This window comes from Rhea americana, unplaced genomic scaffold, assembly GCF_003343005.1.
Source record: "Rhea americana isolate MKP2758 unplaced genomic scaffold, rheAme1 scaffold_92, whole genome shotgun sequence".
Lineage (NCBI taxonomy): Eukaryota > Metazoa > Chordata > Aves > Rheiformes > Rheidae > Rhea > Rhea americana.
In genome coordinates, this window is record NW_028187111.1 from 3,165,923 (window position 1) to 3,180,773 (window position 14,851).

Genomic DNA, 14,851 nt, shown 5'->3' on the forward strand with positions numbered 1-14,851 from the left:
GCCGCCGCGCAGGGGGCGCCGCTGAGGCGATAGCGGGGCCGCCCCGGCGGGGCACGTCCCGCCGCCCGGCAGAGGCGAGCCAGGCTGGTCTCGAGTCCGTTGGGTCGAGAGACAGCGTGTCCCCGCCCGGCTCGCAGCTCTTGGAGGGGGAGGGCAGATAGTTCCCGGAGGCCGCGGTTACTGGCGGCCGTTGGCGGCGGCCGTTAGAGAGCAGGGCTGCGGGGCACGCGGCCGACCATTAGGGCCTGCAGGGAGAGCACGGTATGTGGGGTTACCTGGCTCTGGGTCGTAGGTGCTGCCATCCGCTGTTTTCGGCTCCTTGGACGTCTCCACGTTTGGGTGGCTGCAGAAGGTCGTTTGACATTGACAAGCTTTTGCGACTCTCATTTCACACCTCAGAGCCGAGGAACTCAACCGTTCCTAGCACTCGACTCCCAGCCTTGCAAAATTTATTCTTAAAGGTAGGTAGGTAACCCAAGTTTCTGCAATGGGGAAGAAGAGCTGCAGACAGGAGATTGTGATTTTCTGCAGCCASGTGAGAAACAAGGAACCCCCCTCGACCAGAACCCAGGCAGGGCTGTGCAGTGACCCACGGGAATGTGCTCTGTTTTGGCGTTGCATGTCGATCTGTGATGTGGGGTTATGAACAGTCATCTTGTGAAAAACCTCAGATGGCAGGTGGGAAACAGCTGCTAGTGCGGCTTCTAGGTGTGCCATTTCTCTTAGCGGTTTTATATCTGTAAGTACTTTCAGTTTCATACTCTGAGCTCTTGTTGAAGGAATTGAGTTTTCATTATTATGTTGGACAGCACCTACAGCTCCTGCAAAAATAATCCTATGGGAATTGGAAATACACAGAGCCAGTCAGGGAGACAGGAGCACAAAGATTAGCGGAGAACAGGAACTTCTCTGAATCCAGCAGAGGCTGGTACAGATGTAATCCTTTTCTCCTGTGATAGCTCTCAGGAGACTCGCAAGAACTGATTGATTCTTTGTTGACAACAGTCTCAGCAGGTTGAAAGGACTCTGTCCTCCCCTCTGAAAAAGGAACTTCTGCCGCAGAGTTGAGATGTGAGAAATGTGCTGGTATAGTTATTGTATGCCCAAGCACAAATTCAGGCAATGTTCTATGTTTCACAGCAGTACACTATGCACATTTAAGCAAAATACTCAGGTTCTCAAAAGTTACATCTTAAGCAGGATGAAAGTTGCAAAATATCACTGTCACTGATTTTCATCTTCAAATCATCTCTTTAAGCAAGGCCAAGCTGCTTAGATATGCTGCCAGATAACCTTCAAAATTATCTTGTGATGACTCACTGCTCTGATAAACTTTATTGACAGGTTCACAAATCAATGTCTGCTGATTAACACAAGGTGAAGAAAGCAMGGTCTGTCCTGTAAGTTTTCACTTTAGAAGTTTCTGTTTTGGCAGTATTACGAGCTTTTTCTTCTGCAGAGGTGTGAAAGCTATATGCAAATTGTGTTTCTGGAATTAAACTTGTCAGTTTTTCTTCTTTATGTATACAGAAAGAAGCAATGATAGTAGTTACGCTGATTGGAACCAAGTAAGGTTATGGCTGTATATATATCTTTATGATGTCATTTACACTGGGGTGACTGTACAGACGCAGGTAATGTTGGATGAGAGATTACAGCTTGCTCCTGAGTACACACAAAATAATATTGCTGACTTTATTTAAGAGGCTGTATTTTGACACCACAGTAATAGGGCAGAAGCTTGCCTCATACTATATGATTTCACTCTTTTTTTTTTTACCTGAGCACTTGGAAAAATAGATGATCTCCTCTTGGTCTGAGCAGCTAATTAGGAGTTGAGCTTTGGGACTTGCTTCCAACAGGAAGAAATATGAGTTGAATGTTTCTTCAGTTTCTGTATCTTGAGTATACTGGCACAGCAGGATGTACTTTTCTGTCTCTCAAATAGAARCCTGCAGTCTTCCCAGAAGCTTCCTCTCAGTGTTTCTGTGGCTTTTCTGTCTTCATTTTCTTCACAAACACATAGGTGCAAATCCAAGTGAGAATTTCAGCTGCTTAATTTGCAGTCAGCTCCCAAGGAAGTATTTCATACATGCCCAGTTCTGTTGTTTCCTAGGGCTTTCAGCATTGCCAGTGCTTTGGGCAGTGTCTTCTATTACATGAACAAATTTTCTCCCTTTACTTTCCCATTTCATGACATCACAGAATCACAGAATGGGTGAAGTTGGAAGGGACCTCTGGAGATCATCTAGTCCAACCCCCCTGCTCAAGCAGGATCACCTAGAGCACACTGCCCAGGATTGTGTCCAGGTGGCTTTTGAATATCTCCAGAGAAGGAGACTCCACAACCTCTCTGGGCAACCTGTGCCAGTGCTCTGTCACTCTCACAGTAAAGAAGTTCTTCCTTATATTCAGACRGAACTTCCTGTGTCTGAGTTTGTGCCCATTGCCTCTTGTCCTGTCACATGCGCACCACTGAAAAGAGTCTGGCCCCATCCTGTTGACACCTCCCCTTAAGGTATTTGTAGATATTGATAAGATCCCCCCCTCAATCTTCTTGAGGCTAAACAGGCCCAGCTCTCACAGCCATTCCTCTTAGGGCAGATGCTGCACTCTTCTGATCATCCTTGTAGCTCTGTGCTGGACTCTCTCCAGTAGGTCTATGTCTTTCTTGAACTGGGAAGCCCAGAACTGGACACAGTACTCAAGATGAGGCCTCACCAGGGCTGAGTAGAGGGGCAGGATCACCTCCCTCAACCTGCTGGCAAAACTCTTCCTAATGCATCCAAGGAGACCATTGGCCTTTGTGGCCACAAGGGCACATTGCTGGCTGATGGTCAACTGGGCATCCACCAGCACTCCCAGGTCCTTCTCTGCRGAGCTGCTTTCCAGTCGATCAGCCCCCAGCCTGTACTGGTGCATGCRCTTATTCCTCCCTAGGTGCAGGACCCTGCACTTTACCGTTGTTGTACTTCATGAGGTTCCTCTCCACCCARCTCTCCAGCCTGTCCAGGTCTCTCTGAATGGCAGCACAGCCCTCAGGTRTATCAGCCACTCCTCCCAGCTTGGTATCATCAGCAAACTTGCTGAGGAGGCACTCAGTCCCCTCATCCAGRTCATTGATGAATAAGTTGAAGAGGATGGGATCCAGTACTGAGCCCTGGGTGACGCCACTAGCCACAGGCCTCCAGCTAGACTCCGTGCCTCTRATGACGATCCTCTGAGCTCTGCCTTTAAGCCAGTTCTCAATCCACTTCACTGTCCACTYGTCTAACCCACACTTCCTGAGCTTGCCTACAAGGATGTTATGGGAGACAGTGTCAGAAGCCTTGCTGAAGTCAAGGTASACAACATCCACTGCTCTCCCCTTATCTCCCCAGCCAGTCATTCCATCACAGAAGGCTATCAGATTGGTGAAGCAGGGTTTCCACTTGGTGAATCTATGTTGGCTATTCCTGATCACCTTCTTTTCCTCCATATGTCTGGAGATGACATCCAGAATGAGCTGTTCCATCASCTTTCCAGGGATGGAGGTGAAACTGACTGGCCTGTAGTTTCCTGGGTCTTCCTCCTTGCTCTTTTTGAATGCTGGAGTAATATTGGCTTTGTCCCAGTCCTCAGGCACCTCTCCAGTTCTCCATGACCTTTCAAAGATGRTGGAGAGTGGCCTAGCAACAACATCCACCAGCTCCAACTCGTGGGTGTATCCAAACAGAGCCCATGAATTAGTGGATGTCAAGTTTGCCTGAAAGGACTCTAACCCCATCCTCCTCGACCAAAGGAAAGTCTTTCTTTCTCCAGACTTTCTCTCTTGTCTGCGGGCCCTGGGATTCCTGAGGGTTGTCCTTAGCAGTGAAGACTGCAGCAAAGAAGGTGTTCAGTAACTTTGCCTTCTCTATATCCTTTGTCCCCAGGCAGCCACCCCATTCAGCAGCAAGCCCACATTTTCCCTAGTCTTCCTCTTGCTATTGATWACAGGACCATTTAATGAGCTCCATGATTATCTCTAGCTTCATGATCATCTCTCTTCATAACTGACATGTATGTTGGCATGTATGTATAGCAGCAGCACTGCTGTATGGCACTCCTGTGGTACTTCTTAYCTCTAAGGGTTCCCGAACACTTTGCAGCCTGTGTTGCCTTGCCAGTGCAGTTTTTTACACTGGCATTTAAAGCTGTTCCTCTCTGCTCTGCRTCGTTTCGGAGTAACTGGGCACTTGCAGTCTTGGAACAATGGGAATCCTGGCAGGAATGGCAGTGCAGGTTACAGCTAGGAAGGAAGATTAGCATACTGGAAGATTAGCTGCTCCTGTGGGAAATAGTGGGTATTTTTTCCCTCTGCTGCATCACAGAGTAGAATAGTAGGCTTCTGTCCCTGCAGATCTCCCAAAGGACTCCTGAATAACCAGACGCATTTCCTCCATTCTGTTGGCTCCTGAGGTCTGTAATAATGTGGGACAGTTCCCATGGACAAGAGTAAAGATGATCTTACGATGAAGTCACTTGGCAAAGGCAGTGGGTTGAGTTCCCAGCTTTGTTACAGACATTATGTGATCTTATCACATAGTACGGGTGCAAGCTGTGCCTTCTCCCTCTCTCCAGAGCTCACAGCTGTAAGTTTGCATGCTTGGCATGCAAGCAATGCTGATTTAATTCTACTGGGAGAAAAACAGAAGGTGAAAAGCTACATTTCCATTAACAGTGTAATGTACTGTATTAGAAAATGGAACCACCAGCCGCTATGCTGAAAACGCCTTTTCATTTTATCTGTAATCACTAACTTATCCTCTCCCAAAGGATCAAGTTCCTTACAAGGAGCCTTTCTTCCGAGGTGCCACTTGTTTCATGGGGTAAGAAAATAACTAAAAAGAAGATAACTAAATCACTCCTAGAGATGCATGTTCTCTGATTTAAAGCCTCTGCATTGCAATTTGCCGTAGTCATTCTTCCTGATGTGATATTGTGCATTTTCTGTGTTTGAYAGCAGACATGTCTTTAACTTTCAAATATCATCCTTCAGCCAAAGCCCAAATTATCAATGGTAAGGGTCTAAAACTTGCATAATGCAGTGCAAGACAAAGAGGAAATACTGCAGTCAAAACGCTTAACAGAAATCAGTGATAGTTTTTTTTTTGTTGTTGGGTTTTGTTTGTTTGTTTGTTTGTTTTTCTCCTGGCTGACAGGAACTGCTCTGCATAGCGGAAGCTGCTACAGCAACAGACTGGACTCCAGCCAGTCCCTGAGCAGACCTGCTGTATTATCCAGTCATTCTGGGTCACCCCATGGCAGATTCAAAATACAGCCTGCTACTGCAAACCATCTTAGAAAAAAGCATTTTGCAAGAAAGAACAAGGCCTATCTTATCCCTCTCTTTGCCAGCCAGTGCACAGCTTTGCATCTCTAGCGCAGCATCACTTTTGGGGCATCACTGTAGTGCTGCTGCCAGCCTGCAACCTGCACTTAGCCCAGGTACAGCTACTGGGATGTCTTGCAATACACAGCAGCTTTCCTGCAGAGTGGTTGCAAGTCTTTTAAGCCCTATGCTCCCAACAAAATCTCTGTAAGTACTGGATTGTTGCAATGCTTTCTGAAACAGGGCAGCTCAAGCACAAGTCTGGGAAGTGGGCCTGCAGCATGATACAAGCAACATGCAGGACAAGATAAATCCTGCTGCAAACCTATATATTAGGGAGAAGGGACGGCAAAACTAATTAAGGTCCTGCCCACAAGGCTAGCGAAAAGATCTGTGGGTGCCCAAYACTGTTCCTAGAAATACAATCATATGCCAGCTAAAATGCAACTGACTGATTAGTAATCCAAAAAAACAACTGTATTGGATGTGGTCACAAATTTTATTGAGAGCCAGAAGGGTGGCAAAAAGGATACAACCCAGAGCAGGTACTAGGATATAATTTGAAAAGGCAGTTTTATAAAAAGAGCTAAAGGAATTTTCGTCCCTTTCCTCAGCTTCCCCTCTATCCCTTCAGTTTATATTGTCCAGAGAGAAGCAGAGGGTGTTCAGGGGGAGCCTGTCCTTCTCCCCATTGCTCAGATCACTGCCACCCTTGATCCTCCTCAAAATCAGATATTATTTCAACCCTTCAGCACTGATGTCACTTTGACTTCAGTGCAAACTCTACCACATTTGTTTTTAAGCATTAGTTCTTAGCTGTGTGATTAGTAACCTTTCTCTAAATAAAATAAATACAGCTCTGTCTCTCAGGGTTACTTGAAAACCTTGAAAATGTGACACCAGGACAGTGTGACTAAAGGCATGGCTTCGTGTTACATCTAGTCTAAATCTAATGGTGATCCTGCTATTCCACTGTGTTGGATTGCATTTGGATAGCAATGGATAGCAAATGCATATCTGCAGAATGACTCAGATCAGTTGCCTTATCCAGTGAAAAACTAGTCTTCAGGGGTTTTCTTTTTTGGAAGTCTTTCTAGTGGCTCATCAAAATAGCCAAAATTTCTATGCAGCTACATGCTCAGTTAAGCCAATCTAGTGTAGAGTTCTTGTATCCTCTCTGTCAGCACAAGCTGATCCTGAGGATCAGCTAACCTTTGTTCATGGTGGTTTTTCAGCCAGATCATGAAACTCATTTAACTCTCCTTTTGGCTGCACAGTAGCTTGTGTTGACCTAAGACAAGCAGCAGGAATGTACAGCAGACACTAGTGAGAGCGGGCCTCTAGCCCTGAACTAGAGTAAGCTGATCATAAAGGACATGCTGGTAGGTTCAAGCAATGAGACTTAAAATATAAGATCCAACATGTTTTTTTTTTTTTTTTTTGCTTTTTAATCAGGACTATTGGTTACTGACTGTTTGAGGTTGGCAGTATTGAACCAACCTGAGAATTTGCATGTGAAAATGCCTTTGAAGGCATCATCTGTTTTCTTTGTGATCAGAGGTATCTAAATTGAGTGAATCAATCAGGAAAATTAATCTTTGTCTGGAACACACCTTCACTRTTCAGTCTGAAACACACTTGGAATTCCCAGATTGTTCTGATCCAAATTAGAAATCTGAAATCAGAGACATTTCTATGCAAACTGTTTTGTTGAAGCTGCATGTACCTTTCAGCTTGAGTTTTAAGCAACCCAAGATAATAACATTAATTTTAGACCTATGTGATTTTGTCAGTAGCTTTTCAGTCGTGTTTCAAAACATATACAGATTAAATTTATTCAATGATATATAGAACAATCCTCTCTTTTCAGAATGGCCAGGGTAAGTGGTTTGGTGTTTCAAGTGAATGAAAGGAAAATAAACCAAACTAAAGACCTGARTTCCTATCTGCAGGATGATTGTGCGTGACACTTTCTCAGAAGAGACAGGATAAATCTATTGTTATCTCCAAAAATACTTGTGTCTGTCAAACGTAGGCTGAGTGCTAATGGTTGCCTCATTTGCATTAGTTGTCAGATAGAGTCAAAATGTTGCGGGGCTCTGTTTTGAATTCTCACTGTTCTTTTTCAAAGAAAGCAAGTGAAAAATGGGGCAGAAACTGGCAAGATCACTCATATCACAGGAATGTTTCTGAACAAAGTTCCTTGCTTCTAATTCCTACCAGTAATGGACAAGAAGGGTCATTTGATTCCTGCTCCAATTCCATATGGATGAATGGATTCTGATGTGTATATTTCCCACCTTCTCCTGAGGAGAATCAGTATCGGCCATCCACTTGCACAAATAAATCCATGATAAAAAGTGTACTTGAATAAGAAGGGAAGCAGTGTAAAAGGTATTAGGATGCAGCTTGTCTARGCTCAAATCAAGTGTCTGTAATTGTAAATGTATAGCTATATTAATAAATTGTCTAGATAAATGTAATTCCAGATAAACGTAATTCATTCTGTGTTAAGAACTGAAGTCTCTAGTATCTTTATCTTACAATTGTTTAAGGAAAAGCTGGCGCACAAAGGAAGGAGTTAATGTGGTTAGGAGAGTTATGAATAGTTCAATTGTTATTACAGCCAGCAGGCCACCTATAAATGTATATCAAATGTTGAGCTCAGCAGGAGTTAGTTACAAAACTAGGACACTTAATGAGTCATAAAGTGCCAGGAATAATGAGAAATGGCATTAAACAAACCATTTCTGCCTCTCCTGGGCTAATCCAGAGATGGTGACAAGAATCCTTCTGCTGTCTCAGCTCTTCCTGCTGAAATAAAATTTTTGACTTACAGTGAATTATAGCTGTGGCTGAGTTGCCCAAGCCAGGGAGCTAGTGCTGCTGGGAAGCTCTGGTGAAAGAAAAAGAAGCTGGCAGTGAACATCTTGTCTCAGCTCATTTGCAGAACATCGATCGTAGCACTTCCTAATGTAACTTATTTTCTTAGCTCTCCCTCTGCTTCCAGCTCTTTGCAAGTGAGACTATTAATAGTCATGTAATGTTGGGGGAAAGAAAGCTAGAGTGAGAGAGGAAAAAATCTTAGAATTAAGCACGCTGACAATTAAAAAGCCAAATGTCTGAGGATGAGTCATGTTGCTGGCTACGACTATGTGCTAGAAGCGTGTAACCAGTCAAGGGATAATATTATTTCTGGATTTCCCCTAGCTACAGCAGTTAGGATCCTGAATATACCAAGAAGCCCTCACTATCCTGACCAGCCGCATCTGGGCCATCCGCTTATGCACCCTTTGTCCGCTGGCCCAAGAGCTGTATTTAAGCTCAGACCCTTGGCTCTTGCCTGAGCCGCATTGTCTGTGTTGTTTCTAGTCTTGGACCTTACTGACTTGACTTTCCAGCTTGACCTCAGACCTGCCTTTTTAGTTTGGCTTTTCTGGCAGTGACTGCGTCTAGTCCAGGTTACTATCACTGGACTTGTCCTCCTCATCTTGTTAGGGTATGGTGGGATGGGCCCTTGTCAGTGAGTTTACTGCCATGCCTGCCTCTGTCACCCTTGGCTTCCAGCTCASCTTTCCTTGTGCAAAAGCCCATTCTTCCAGTTCCTTGATTACACMATCACTTAGGAAGTAGTGCTAAGTTAATCACATGACCGTAGGGATTGTATCCAGCACCAATGGGTAGAGTTCTGTTGACTCTTGTAAAAATTCAGAAAGCACAGTCAGTGAGAGAAAACTCAAGTATTGCAGGAAATGTGTCTTACGCTAAGCAAAGAGGAGAATCTTTTCTGACCTGCTATTCTTGACACATCACTGCCAGCAGCTGACATTTTTTCCTCTTTCCTCCTCAGGTATTTGCTCTGTTCACGTCAGAAAAGGTGAATCTGTCTGCTTCATTTAGAGCATCTGAAAGGTAAAGGTGCCCACTGTGAACTTTGTCTGCTTCTATCTAATGTAGGAGCTCAAGATTGTAAGTTATCCTATCCTGAGACATGGCTAAGAGGCTGTGAGCCATCCCCTAGGGAAGCTTGTCTTTCTTTATGGACTGTAGAGTGAGTCTGATTTAGCCTGGACACCTCTACTTCTAAAAAGTTAAAATTAGATGGAGTGAATTCTTCTACCTCCCCAACTCCCAGAGTATCCAAAGTGTGTCAAGAGTGCCGTGGCTTTTGTAACTTGAGGCCAAATGCTACACAGCCTTTATTTTACCTTGGAGGATGCTCTAATTTCTACCTAGAACCAGAGGTGAAATCTTCACCTTGCTGATAGCTCTATGACAAGTGGTTCTGGCACACAAAGCCATCAAATTCTCTGCAATGCTTACTAGAAATTAGTTAATGGGTTTAGCTGCTTTCCCTTCACAAACAAAATCCAAGTTGGAGGGAAATGCCACTGCTGTGTGTGGGAAGGTGCAACTAAGAGGGCCGGTGAGACCAGTCCTTCACAGACATGGCCATTCCTTCTCCTCAAGACAGAAATACAGTGCCCCAGGAGTTTGTGTGGTGGAAGACCTGTGTGTCCTGCTGGGACCCCCCTGTTGAACACAGTCTTGAAGGAGGACTCACTTTGTTGTATCATCCAGTCCAAAACTTCTCCACAGCTTGAAAATCACTTTTTAATTGGAAAATGAGCAGCAGTTTATAGACAATAGTGCTTCAAGAAGTCAAAAATTTCTTCTTTGTGCAGGAAAATGTTTAAGCCCTCTGTGGGGAAAAAGCAGCCTGGAGTCCATGATAGATGAGCCTTGAAGTAGGGGCAGTTCTATTGTACAGTTATGTAGAGAAAGAAACTGACTTTATTTTACTTTATATAATTGTGAAAAGTCTGGAGCTTAAAATTTAAGGCAAAGCGAAGCAGACCAACAGTATGAATAAAATATGTTAGCAGAGACATGCTAAATTTATTGTGACTGTTTGGAAATCTCTGTATCGCAGTAGGGAAGTACTTAGTTGTGGCAATGCAGAATGTTTTTTTTTTGCTCAAGTGAAATACAGAATACAAATGAGGGTGTTTCTGCAGAATGCCAGCTAAAGGGAAAGATATACAATGTCCAGCCTCGGTATTTTAGTGTTATAAAAAATTATGACAATACTAAAATTTTAACCTTCTGACCAATAGAGATGGAATGGCAGAGCTGTGCTTTCCTTGGGCTCTTGTTATCATTTTATGAATTGGGAACATTGGCTAAAAATATATATATTCTTTCGCATTGCAGAACCATGTATCTATCAGGTTTCACCTGTCTAATTGAGGAGATTGGCTAAAGCAGCTGCCAAGGTTAAAATTTGTCTCCTGAATTGGTGTCTGTTACTTTTCCAGATAACCTCCTAGTAGAGGTTTGCTCTCTGGATAAGCTGCTTTTACTTACGGTAGCATGTGCCTCTAGCCTAGCCAGTGTAACTGTCATTTGCAGCCCCAAAGGAAAGATTTTTGTTTCTGATGTGACCCTTGCAGGGCCCCTTTAGCAAAAAACCGTAGTGCTTGCTCTACTCTCTTAATGTTTCTTGTTCCATCCCCTCCCATCTGCTCCTCTGCTATTCACCTGCAGATGCTTCTCCATTGTGGAGCCCTCCCCTCCCACAACTGCTGATGTGCTCTCTGTGATGGTAATGAAGATACTGTGTCAAAAACAGTTTGACAAAATTTCCTCCCAACCTCACTATCRCAGATTTTCTGTTTTGATGCAACATTTCTGTTTTATTTGGCRGAAGCAGGAACAAATTCTCTCCCTGCCATAAAAAAATATATTTTGTTTTGTTTATTTTCACCTGCTTTTCTCCTCCTTATATCAGTTGCTGAGGAAAATGAAGAAGTAATTAAGAGGGGAAAGTGAGAGGGATGAGGGAGAATAAAACAGTGTTATTTTGGAGCTGTTTTTCCATCTAAAAACAGAAACACTACCCTGAAAAAAATATGAAAAAACTCCCTTCAGCAGAAGCTATCTGTTCTCCACACTCCCTCAAATCAATTCCTGCTGCATTGTGTGTCTCTGAATGTAGTGAAGGCAGACTAACATAAGGCACCCCGAAAATGTTGACCTCTGATAACATTCCTGGTTCAATTTTAGAAGTGCAGAAAAGCAATGCTAAATAGCTAATCCTATTTATTGCCTTAATAATTATCCATAACTGGTTCTTTTCTCTATACAGTAACTCTAAGTGGCTTCTCTCTGGACTGGTAGTGAAAGGCTTCTGAGACTCTACATATGCTGGTCTGTAGTTACACTGCAGTTTTGCCTGGTTTGCTGGAACATGCTTCAGTCCTACTCTAGGAGGATTATTATTGATCTGAAACTTCTGTTGTCTCTTCTGAATCAAAATTAGTGAAGCTCTACAGAAAGCAAGGAGTTAATAGCAGTGACACAGCAGAACTGTTTACTGGAACAGGCGAGCTCTCCCATAGGTGTTCACACTACTTTGTGGAGACCAAAAGAGAATCAAAACACAGTTCTGTAATTACACAGGTCATATCAAATATTTTGTGACAAAACTAATGTCCTTTATTAAGCTTTAGAATGCTTTTCTATTAGGGAGTCTTCTCTGGAGGTAAAGATATGCACAGCTGAATAGGGTTTTGAGCAATAAAGATGATCTCAGACTAATCAAATAGTGAAGGAGTTCAAAAAGGAAGGGAACACTGGTGTAATTCAAAACTCAATGTATGTTTTCAAGATGCATCTCTGCTGCAACAGTAAAAGTAATAAGGATCAACAGTAATTCTGGCTAGCTTTATCTGTACTGGATTTCAACCCAAAACAAAATTCTTTGAGGGAGAAAATAATGGTTTATAATAGAAATGCTGACCGGTCTGGAGCTATGATCAGTAATGCTTCTCTACAGCTTCATTCTTAACCCTGGGCTACTTTCTGCTGGTGAAAGTAGTTACTGCCAAAATACTAATTACTTGAAAGGAGCTGTGCTGTTACCACTTTTAGAGGAACTTACTATTGTTTCTGTATGCAGTGTTAAAATAAGTAACTACTTCAAAAATAGTATTATGATTGAAATAGAAAGAAAATGACATAAGGAAAAATTGAAATACAAGATCCTTGMTTAAACAGAGCCCTCTCATCCCTGTAGACAAATCTGACCACATAAAATCCTGAGCTGAGTTGAGATTGGACCCCAAGGTTCTCATTCAGAGTAGTCCCTGATGGACAGCTTTGCTGGGTTTCGATGGCAGAGGGAGGCTGCAGTCTCAGCAGGAGTACAATGAAGCTAAGAGCTCTGTCTCTTCAGTAGAAAGGACAAGCTTTTTCCTTAGCCCTGCAAAAAGGCACAAAGGGCAAAGGACAGACAATCTCTCTGCTTGCTTCTGTAAAATGTGTAGGAGGGCTGGAAAAAGACTGAAATACATTTCCAGGCCCCAGTCTTGCAGCTTATTAAATGTCAAAGCACCCTGCCATCTGTTGATGGGGTCAATGGTCTTTCTTAGGACTGCTTTAAAAGGTTTATGCACAACATGCCATCCTACCAAGAGGTGAGCAGGAACTGTGTACCTTTTCTTTGCCTCTCTCCAAGTAGAGGCAGAAGAGCTCTCTACAGGACAGGACCGTGCATGCCTGCTGCACTCTGAGGAAGGCTAAGAAGCTTTGTGCATAATGATCTCCCACTGGGGATGTGGAATTTACCATCAGTGTGCACTACAGGCATTGGCTGTGATGTGCAGCCTGGCCCACGCATCCCCAACCGTTATAAGTGGGAATCACATTCAAAGATACCTGTTGCTCTTAAAAATCAATGTGATTAACATGCATTTATGGCGATGGCTGTTCATCTCTTCTGTTTATCCATTTTTGTCAGGAGTTTGGGGAATTACAAATGGAGCAMATCCCATATGCTGCAACTTCTTAATGGAAATTGTACATTTAGTTTTCCAAGGAACTTAGAAGTTCCTTAGAATGTTTAGAGTTTAATAGTTGCTCCATAATCATCTTGAGATTTAGCCCTGCTATTGCAAGTGAGATAGTTATAGACCARTATCTAAGAGCTGGAGCAAAAAATTATGTATAGAAAGCTCAGAAAAGAATTCCCTCTAGTCATTGCAAAGGTACCATTAAGACTGGTTCCACCTTGTTGAAAGCCTGGCTAGCAAAGAATATTCTGCACCTGCGATATCTAATGTTTGGTTGCTGAGGTTAGAAAATGGTGAGCTTTTTCTGAGTTACCAAAAGAAATCATCAGTCACATCACAGGTTTCTGACATGATGAAGATGTGTCCTCATTGCTACCATGTCTGGTGGAGGAACTGCAGCCCTCGGGCCAGAGATCTACTGTGGAGTGCAAGGACTAGCTGTACCACATCATGGGCATTCTGCCTACAATATCCACAGGACCCTGCCTTGGGATTTTACAGAGCTTTTGCAGACCCTAGTTTTAGTGCCCAAATTTCATGAGCCCTTTGGGAAGAAGTCCAGCAAGCWCCTGGGAAGACGCTTCTCAGTTTTGTTGTGCACTTCTTCAATGATAATAATTGCCTTTCAATTTCTGAGTTTCCGAGAGTGGTCACCTGGCAGCTCCRTATTTTCAAAGACAGACAGTGTGGATGTAGAGACAACTTGTCGGGGGAGATGAAGAAAACAGTTGTTTAAGACACCAATGAAGACCTGCTGATGCCTTCTGGTAAGCTTTCATGAAACGCTGATTTATAGGCATTTCTGCTTATATAAAGCAGATCCTGTCAGTTTCTTTACTTCTCCTGGTATTTTTAGTAGCCTGAACATTTGCATGGAAATACAGTCTTGGTTGCCTGGGAAATCTGTAGGTCATAAGTCRCTACTAGCACCCTCCTAATCCTTCCATCACAACAGGCTCTGATACCTGGGACTTGGATGTAGCAATGATTTAATGTCTTTTTTTGTTTTTAACCACTGAATTGCCTGAATACAATTCATATCCATAGTGTCTGAAAAAGAGCAACAATGTTTACTTGTGTTCTTCCCTGTTATTAAATGACTGCTTTGGTAAGAATGTGTTTCTGTCTTTTGCATGGATTTTTGTTCATGTGAATGGAAAATTACTGTTCTTTGTAACACCATACATAATTCTTCCTGAACAATTCTATTCATTGTTACAAAAAATATTAGTAGCTAGTATAAAAGGACTCTTAGTTCTTGAAACTAAAAAGAATATTTCTTAATTCTTTTTTTCTTATTATTTTTAATGTTTAAATGAAAAATTTCCTTCATTCTAACAAAGAAGCCAAAAAAATGATGATGCCACTGTAGGACACCAGTCATACATGTCTTATAAGGAATAGCAAACAATTTGCCAGCATCTCACAACCTGAAATRTATTTGCATAAATTCTTGGATGAACACTCAGGAGTGAGAAATATATCTAGGAAACTAAGTTCTCAAACAGCATTTAAAAGTCTRTGCTGGTTTGGAAATGCATTTGTTCGAGAAAACGTGGCCAGCTTTGCTGCTAGCTGAAATTTGTGCTCCCCAGTGGCTCTTAGAAAGCCTTATTGAAAACTGAGTAGAACTGAGCCTCTGTCT

The 14,851-nt window shown here is 42.9% G+C and overlaps 1 long non-coding RNA gene across 1 annotated transcript; it reads left to right on the forward strand.

The window, feature by feature from the left end:
* The first annotated feature begins 4,797 nt into the window (after positions 1–4,797).
* Positions 4,798–14,367, forward strand: LOC146584574 (uncharacterized). The gene is made up of 3 exons (XR_014898187.1): positions 4,798–4,850; positions 9,204–9,265; positions 11,502–14,367. It is a non-coding gene; the product is annotated as an uncharacterized LOC146584574 (long non-coding RNA).
* Positions 14,368–14,851: the final 484 nt, after the last annotated feature.